Source organism: Urocitellus parryii, chromosome 4, assembly GCF_045843805.1.
Source record: "Urocitellus parryii isolate mUroPar1 chromosome 4, mUroPar1.hap1, whole genome shotgun sequence".
In the NCBI taxonomy this organism is placed as follows: Eukaryota; Metazoa; Chordata; class Mammalia; order Rodentia; family Sciuridae; genus Urocitellus; species Urocitellus parryii.
This window is the reverse complement of record NC_135534.1, coordinates 80,079,281-80,089,076: the sequence shown is the minus strand read 5'-3', so window position 1 is coordinate 80,089,076 and position 9,796 is coordinate 80,079,281.

The window sequence follows — 9,796 nt, the reverse complement described above, 5'->3', positions numbered from 1 at the left end:
ATCCCAAAGAAGTTGTTAATGAAACAGCTCCCAGCAAACATAAGATGCTGACTCAAAAGTCCTTCCTGCCCAGATTACTTCTTTGGCCCACCTGTGCCCCACCCTTCGGGCCTTCCCACCTACAGTCCATCACTGAAAGATGACAAAACAAAGGATAGGAAGGGGGGGGGGGTGACCAGATGAAGACCTTAGGTATAAAAAGGGGAGACAACCGCACTTCCACTGATTCCACCTCTTGGGACCCCTTCTTCCTCCCAGAGAAGTCTTTTCTGCTGTCCTTTAATAAACTTCTACTTTCCACTCTGACCTTGCCTAGGCACCTGGGCGTGCTTCTCTGGGGTTATTCTTCAACATTGGGGAAGCAAGGACTCAGCACCAGTCAACAGCGGTAACAATGTATTACTCTTGGGAGAACAAGAGATAAATGTTTCATAAACTGCATGAATAATCCTCTTCTTCTTCTTCTTCTTCTTCTTCTTCTTCTTCTTCTTCTTCTTCTTCTTCTTCTTCTTCTTCTTCAGTTCAGGGGGAGTGAATTCAGGGGTATTTGACCACTGAGGCACATCCTTTATATTTGTTATTTTGAGACAGAGTCTCACTAAATTGTTTAGGGCCTCACTAAATTTCAGAGACTGGCTTTGAACTTGCAATCCTCCTGCCTCAGGCTCCCAGCAGCTGGGATTATGGGATTACAGGTGTGCCCCACCCCACCCAGTTTAGATGAATCTCTTAAAGTTGCACAGAATAGGCTGCGACTGGGGCTTGATGACAGTGTTTGCCTAACCTAGAGAGCTCTGAGTCCTGGTGGGCCCTGAGTTGAATTCATTCCCAGTAGGACTAAAAAATAAAAGAAAAAAGTGTTATAATTTCAATGTGGTTATGAGGCCTAACTATCCCAGTCAGTTTTTTTGTTTGTTTGTTTGTTTTTTTAGTAGAAGACTTGATGACAAAAATTAATTAAGGAAGACAAGCCTAAATTCCCAATATAAAAATAAAATTTTAAAACTTTTCCCACATCATAGAATGTCTCCTCAAAAAAAGTAAGGGTTTAATATACTCGGAGCATGAGATTTTCTTTAGTATATTTCTCAGCCATAGCTCTTCCATTCATAAGTTGGAGTCATTGCAAAATTAAATAGGTGATACTGGTTTTTTTTTATTGATGGTTGTTCAAACCATTACATAGTTCTTAATATATCATATTTCACACTTTGGTTCAAGTGGGTTATGAACTCCCATTTTTACCCCATATACAGATTGCAGAATCACATCAGTTACACTTCCATTGATTTACATATTGACATACTCATGTCTGTTGTATTCTGCTGCCTTTCCTATCCTCTACTATCCCCCCTCCGCTCCCCTCCCCTCCCCTCTTCTCTCTCTACCCCCTCTACTGTAATTCATTCCTCCCCCTTGTATTATTTTTCCCTTTCCCCTCACTTCCTCTTGTATGTAATTTTGTATAACCCTGAGGGTCTCCTTCCATTTCCATGCAATTTCCCTTCTCTCTCCCTTTCCCTCCCACCTCTCATCCTTGTTTAATGTTGGTCTTCTTCTGGTGCTCTTCTTCCCTAGTCTGTTCTTAGTTACTCTCCTTATATCAAAGAAGACATTTGGCATTTGATATTTAGGGATTGGCTAGCTTCACTTAGCATAATCTGCTCTAATGCCATCCATTTCCCACCAAATTCTATGATTTTGTCATTTTTTAATGCAGAGTAATAATCCATTGTGTATAAATGCCACATTTTTTTTATCCATTCGTCTATTGAAGGGCATCTAGGTTGCTTCCACAGTCTTGCTATTGTTAATTGTGCTGCTATGAACATCGATGTAGCAGTGTCCCTATAGCATGCTCTTTTTAAGTCTTTAGGGAATAGACCGAGAAGGGGAATAGCTGGGTCAAATGGTGGTTCCATTCCCAGCTTTCCAAGAAATCTCCATACTGCTTTCCAAATTGGCTGCACCAATTTGCAGTCCCACCAACAATGTACAATTGTACCCTTTTCCCCACATCCTGGCCAGCACTTGTTGTTTGTTGACTTCATAATGGCTGCCAATCTTACCGGAGTGAGATGGTATCTTAGGGTGGTTTTGATTTGCATTTCTCTGACTGCTAGCGATGGTGAGCATTTTTCCATGTACATGTTGATTGATTGTATGTCCTCCTCTGAGAAGTGTCTGTTCAGGTCCTTGGCCCATTTGTTGATTGGGTTATTTGTTATCTTATTGTCTAATTTTTTGAGTTCTTTATATACTCTGGATATTAGGGCTCTATCTGAAGTGTGAGGAGTAAAGATTTGTTCCCATGATGTAGGCTCCCTATTTACCTCTCTTGTTTCTTTTGCTGAGAGAAAACTTTTTAGTTTGATTAAGTCCCATTTGTTGATTCTAGATGTTAACTCTTGTGCTATGGGTTTCCTATTGAGGAATTTGGAGCCCGACCCCACAGTATATAGGTCGTAGCCAACTTTTTCTTCTATCAGATGCCGTGTCTCTGATTTGATATCAAGCTCCTTGATCCATTTTGAGTTAACTTTTGTGCATGGCAAGAGAAAGGGATTCAGTTTCATTTTGTTGCATATGGATTTCCAGTTTTCCCAACACCATTTGTTGAAGATGCTATCCTTCCTCCATTGCATGCTTTTAGCCCCTTTATCAAATATAAGGAAGTTGTAGTTTTGTGGGTTGGTTTCTGTGTCCTCTATTCTGTACCATTGGTCCACCCACTTGTTTTGGTACCAGTACCATGCTGTTTTTGTTACTATTGCTCTGTAATATAGTTTGAAGTCTGGTATTGCTATACCACCTGATTCACACTTCCTGCTTAGCATTGTTTTTGCTATTCTGGGTCTTTTATTTTTCCATATGAATTTCATGATTGTTTTCTCTATTTCTACCAGAAATGCCGTTGGGATTTTGATTGGCATTGCATTAAACCTATAGAGAACTTTTGGTAATATCGCCATTTTGATGATGTTAGTTCTGCCTATCCATGAACAGGGTATATTTTTCCATCTTCTAAGATCTTCAATTTCTCTCTTTAGGGTTCTGTAGTTTTCATTGTATAAGTCTTTCACCTCTTTTGTTAGGTTGATTCCCAAGTATTTTTGTTTTTGAGGATATTGTGAATGGAGTGGTTGTCCTCATTTCCATTTCAGAGGATTTTTCGCTGATATACAGGAATGCCTTTGATTTATGCATGTTGATTTTATATCCTGCCACTTTGCTGAATTCATTTGTTAGCTCTAATAGTTTCTTTGTAGACCCTTTTGGGTCTGCTAGGTATAGAATCATGTCATCTGCAAATAGTGATAATTTAAGTTCTTCTTTTCCTATTTTTATGCCTTTAATTTCTTTCGTCTGTCTAATGCTCTGGCCAGTGTTTCGAGAACTATGTTGAACAGAAGTGGTGAGAGAGGGCATCCCTGTCTTGTTCCAGATTTTAGAGGGAATGCCTTCAATTTTTCTCCATTCAGAATGATGCCAGCCTGAGGCTTAGCATAGATTGCTTTTACAATGTTGAGGTATGTTCCTGTTATCCCTAGTTTTTCAAGAGTTTTGAACATAAAGGGATGCTGTACTTTGTTGCATGCTTTTTCTGCATCTATGGAGATGATCATATGGTTCTTATTTTTAAGTCTATTGATGTGGTGGATAACATTTATTGATTTCTGTATATTGAACTAGCCTTGCATCCTACTTGATCATGGTGCACAATTTTTTTAATATGTTTTTGAATCCGATTTGCCAGAATTTTATTGAGGATCTTTGCATCTAGGTTCATTAGAGATATTGGTCTGTAGTTTTCTTTCTTTGAAGTGTCTTTGTCTGGTTTAGGAATCAGGGTGATATTGGCCTCGTAGAATGAATTTGGAAGTTCTCCCTCTTTTTCTATTTCCTGAAATAGCTTGAAAAGTATTGGTATTAGTTCCTCTTTAAAGGTTTTGTAAAACTCTTCTGTATACCCATCCGGTCCTGGGCTTTTCTTAGATGGTAATCTTTTGATGGTTTCTTCTATTTCCTCAAATGATATTGGTCTGTTTAGGTTGTCTATATCCTCCTGACTCAATCTGGGCAGATTATATGACTTAAGAAATTTATTGATGCCTTCACTATCTTCTATTTTATTGGAGTATAAGGATTCAAAATAATTTCTGATTATCTTCTGTATTTCTGAGGTGTGTGTTGTGATATTGCCTTTTTCATCCCGTATGCTAGTAATTTGAGTTCTCTCTCTTCTTCTCTTCATTAGCATGGCTAAGTGTCTGTCGAATTTATTTATTTTTTCGAAGAACCAACTTTTAGTTTTGTCAATTTTTTTCAATTGTTTCTTTTGTTTCGATTTCATTAATTTCAGCTCTGATTTTTTTTTAAGAGAGAGTGAAAGAGGAGAGAGAGAGAGAGAGAGAGAGAGAGAGAGAGAGAGAGAGAGAGAGAATTTTTTAATATTTATTTTTTAGTTCTCGCCGGACACAACATCTTTGTTGGTATGTGGTGCTGAGGACCGAACCCGGGCCGCACGCATGCCCGGGGAGCGCGCTACCGCTTGAGCCACATCCCCAGCCCTCAGCTCTGATTTTAATTATTTCTTGTCTTCTACTTCTTTTGCTGTTGTTTTGCTCTTCTTTTTCTAGGATTTTGAGATGAAGTATGAGATCATTTATTTGTTGGTTTTTTCTTTTTTTAAGGAATGAACTCCAAGCAATGAATTTTCCTCTTAGAACTGCTTTCAATGTGTCCCATAGATTCCGATATGTTGTTTCTGTGTTTTCATTTAACTCTAAGAATTTTTAAATTTCCTCCTTGATGTCTTCTAAAACCCATTGATCATTCAGTAACCTATTGTTCATTCTCCAAGTGATGCATGATTTTTGCTTCCTTCTTTTATCGTTGATTTTCAGTTTCATTCCATTATGATCAGATAAGATGCATGGTATTATCTCTACTCCTTTATATTGTCTATGACTTGCCCTGTGACATAATATATGATCTATTTTTGAGAAGGATCCATGTGCTGCTGAGAAAAAAGTGTAACTGCTTGATGTTGGGTGGTATATTCTATATATGTCAATTAAGTCTAGGTTGTTAGTTGTGTTATTGAGTTCTATAGTTTCTTTATTCAACTTTTGTTTGGAAGATCTGTCCAGTGGTGAGAGAGGTGTGTTGAAGTCTTCCATGATTATTGTATGGTGGTCTATTAGACTCTTGAACTTGAGGAGACTTTGCTTGATGAACATAGCTGCACCATTGTTTGGGGCATATATATTTATGATTGTTATGTCTTGTTGGTGTATGGTTCCCTTGAGCAGTATGTAGTGTCGCTCTTTATCCCTTTTGATTAACTTTGGCTTGAAATCTATTTTATTTGATATGAGTATGGACACTCCTGCTTGTTTCCGCAGTCCATATGAGTGATATGATTTTTCCCAACCTTTCACCTTCAGTCTATGTATATCTTTTCCTATCAAATGAGTCTCCTGTAGGCAGCATATTGTTGGGTCTTGTTTTGTGATCCATTCAACTAGCCTGTGTCTCTTAATTGGTGAGTTTAAGCCATTAACATTTAGGGTTATTATTGAGATATGGTTTGTTCTTAGAGCCATATTTGTTTATTAATGTTACTAAACCTGATTTGTTTTCCTCTTTGATTATTTTCCCCCCTTTACTGTCCTACCTCCCACTGTTGGCTTTCATTGTTATTTTCCATTTCCTCTTCCTGTAATGTTTTGCCAAGGATTTTTTGAAGAGATGGTTTTCTAGCTGCAGATTCTTTTAACTTTTGTTTATTGTGGAAGGTTTTAACTTCATCTTCCATCCTGAAGCTTAATTTCGCTGGATACACGATTCTTGGTTGGAACCCATTTTCTTTCAGTGTTTGAAATAATGTGCTTATAAAGCAATCAAAGTGTAGATTCCATGTGTGTGACATCTGAAAATCATATTTTTCACTTAATCTTTCCGATGTTTTAAAAAGAGACTTCTGCATACATGTGATTCCCCCCAAAAAGCTGAATCAGCATGAGATTAGCATTTTCAAAGTTGGTTACCTTCAAAGAGGTAACCGGGTTCCCCCTAGCGTTCAGTTACCGGAACTGCCAAGTCTACTATTTTAAAATCGTTTCTCAGTCCCAGGTTCCACAATCAGTACCTTTTTGATACTGGGAATTGAACCTGAGGGAAATTTAGCTCTGAGCTACATCACCAGCCTTGTTTACTTATTTGTTTATTTTTAAATTATAAGACAGGCTAAATTCCTTAGGTCCTCACTAAATTTCAGAGGCTGGCCTTAAACTTGTGGTTCTCTTGCCTCAGTCTCCTAAGTGGCTTGGATTACAGGAATGCACCACACTCCTGGCCTGGATTTTCTTAATAAATATAGATTTTAGACTTTACTGAAGAGAGAATGGTGCTAGAAATTTTGATTAAGAACTGGACATAAAGCCCCTGAGTTTAACATTTATGGGCCCCCAGAGTACAGCTGTGCTTTTAGAATCCAAGATCATTTCTAGAAAGCACAATTGTAAAAATTACCAAACCATGAGTTGTATATATATATATATATATATATATATATATATATATATATATACACACATATATATACACACGCACATATATGTACGTTGGAAAACTAAAAGATCAGGTAAGAATTCTCCTTCCTTCTGAAACCCGTTCATTCCTACAGCTAAATCTTGGTTTAAAATATGCCAGGAACAGGAGGCACCCAGATGTAAAGATCATTTGGGAAGAGTGGGACTATGAATTATTCCTTTCTAAAACACTATTTTCCCAAATCAATAATTAAAGAAATTATTTCTGATTTTTTCCATTGTTGTTTCCTTTTTGTTATAATAAGCAAATTACAGCTGACACAGTGAGGTCCATCTGTAGTTCAGCTATTCAGAAGACTAAGGCAGGATGATGTCCAGTTCAAGCCTGAACAACTTAGACTGTATCAAAAAATAAAAATAAATAATTATAATGTAAATTAAACATTAAGTTGCCCCACAAAGTTCTATGAGCTAGGACTTCTTGGCCTTTCTCCCCTGCACCCCTGAAGTGGGTCAGGCAGTGCCAAACCAAATTTCTGCCATTTATGGAGGCCTTGGGAAGTGTGATCTGGAATGTGAGGGCAGGAGAAATCTCCAGGGTGGAGTGGGATCAGTGATGTTCTTAGATTAACATAAAAAAATATCATCAATGATTGCATTGTTCTCTGCATGATAGGATAGAAATAAAGCCAATCTCAAATAAAACATTTTCAAATTTTCTAAAACATTTGTTAAGTGTATAAATTGATGATACCTCTCTTCTCCCATTTTATAAACAAAAATAAAAATATTCCAAAAAATACATTTAAATTTGATATTTGAAGGGTAAATTGGTATATAATCAGTGACTGTTGATGAAAGGAGTTTTCTACATGATTGTTTATGGAGATCTCTGTTTTGGACACACCTAATCAATCATCCAATCAATCATCCACTCAAGACTATCCCAAGCTCCAAGAAATGCAATCTTTTGGAGAAAATGGGTGTGGTTTCTGGGGCAATAAAAGGACACTGCAAGAGCCCAACTTGTTCTTCTTCAGAGCTCACAGAGTGCCTTTAGGACTGGCAGAGAGATTTCGGAAGTCTTCCACTACCACACAGAGGCCCTGATTCCTGTGTCGACTTCATATTATTACATCTGCAGCAAGTATTGTTGAGCCCACAGACATTTTTCTTAGGTGAGTATACAGAAAAGCAGCTCCTGCTACTTTCCCATATCAAAGCAAACAAATTTGTGAATTTTAATTATCAGTAAAATGAACTTGTTTTCTGTGAAGTGATGTAGTTTGCCTTCTTAGTAATGTTTAGACTGCTGTTTGTTGTCTTGTTGCATGCCTTGGAATAAATTTGATGATAAATTTTACATAAATAATTTATGTATTCCATTGTTGTTACTATGTATTAAAGGAACCAGTTTACATCCTCACAAAAGTGTACAACAGTTCCTTTTTCTTACATCCAGAATTTATTATTTATTTTGTATTCTTGATGATTGCCATTCTCATTGGAGTGAGACTCACAAGTTTAGTTTTGATTTGCATTTGCCTGAGGGCTAAAGATATTAAAATTTCTTTTTTCCTTCCTTCCTTCCTTTGTGTGTGTGTGTGTGTGTGTGTGTGTGTGAAGAGCAGGGGTGTTTACCAACTGAACCATATCCCCTGACCTTTTTATTTTTCATTTTAATACAGGGTCTCATCAAGTTGTTTAGGCTCTACTAAGTTGATTGATGATGGGCTTGAATTTGTAGTCCTCTTGCCTCAGATTCTCTAGTCTCTGGGAGTACAGGTGTGCACTTGGTGCACACTGGGCATTTTTTCATATAATTGTGGGTCATTTGTACTTCTTTTGAGAGCTGTATGTTCAGTTCATTAGCCTATTTATTAACTGGATTATTTGTTTTTATAATGCTTAGATTTTTGAGTTCTTTCTGTTTTGAATATATATATATATATATATATATATATATATATATAGATAGATAGATAGATAATCTGTGGGAAAAGAGGTTGACAAAAATTTTCTCCGCTCAGTAGTTTTACTTCACTCAGTTGTTTCCATGGTGTGCAGAAAGCTTTTAATTTGGTGCCATCCCATTTACTGATTCTTGTTCTTATTTTCAGAGCTGAGCAGGTCCTATTCAGGAAGTCCGCTAAAATGCATTCTGCCAGAAAGCACTGCTTGTTTCCTGGTGGCAATTAAGTTAATTATGTGTTTTTCAGTGTGATAGGTATTTGCTAATGATTTTAATGGCTTGCTAGATATACCTATTTGTTATAATTTGTGTATTTTTTTATTACAAGAGTATAGATAATAAAGATAGGAGGGTACCACAAGAGGTTAGTATATTCCTGTTAGTAGATTTCGGCTGAAATCTGATTCAATTTTGCAATGTTAAGCTTAATCATCAGCCCTTAGGTATTTATGTATTTATTTTTATGTAAATTTTTAAATTTATATATGACAGCAGAATGCATTACAATTTTTATTACATATATAGAGCACAATTTTTCATATCTCTGGTTGTATATATAGTATATGCACATCAATTCGTGTCTTCATACATGTACTTTGGATAGTAATGATCATCACATTAACCCTTAAGTATTTAGAAATTGTTTTGGGGTAGTGAATTCTAGTTGAAATAATAATAATACTACTACTAATAAGTAATAATAATAATAATAATATCTAAGGAGATATTTAAATAAAATAATTAAAGTAATAGTTCAATGGTAGGGCATTTCTTTCTCTTTCTTTTTCACTTTTTTTTTTTTTTTATACAGTGCTGGGAACCTTGGATTTGGTTCCACTAAGTCCCTAGCTTTCATATGCCCTTTTCTATACCAATTATGGACAGTGAGCAATATGATTGATGTTAAAAGCATTCAGAATCCACTCTAATTGGGTCAAACATTCATGGTTAAGATTATTTAGAGGAATGTCACATTTTTATGAAACTGAAGTTCTTTCTTTGTTTAAGAAAGGAAGATTTATAACTTCATTTGATAAGATAGTTCACATTTTCTGTAGGTATTTGAATGTGGCAACTTCGACATAGGATACCAAAGTGTAATGATCATTGGGTGAATCTTTATCCTAATTATGTTTCCCAAACAATTGAACATGGATACAATTATGGGACACTTCATTGTCTTGTTTTCTAGACAGCTTTGCTGAGCCTGGTATCCATGTTCGTATTTAGGGTCCCCATCTCCTTCACAGCAAATTTCTGGATCTTG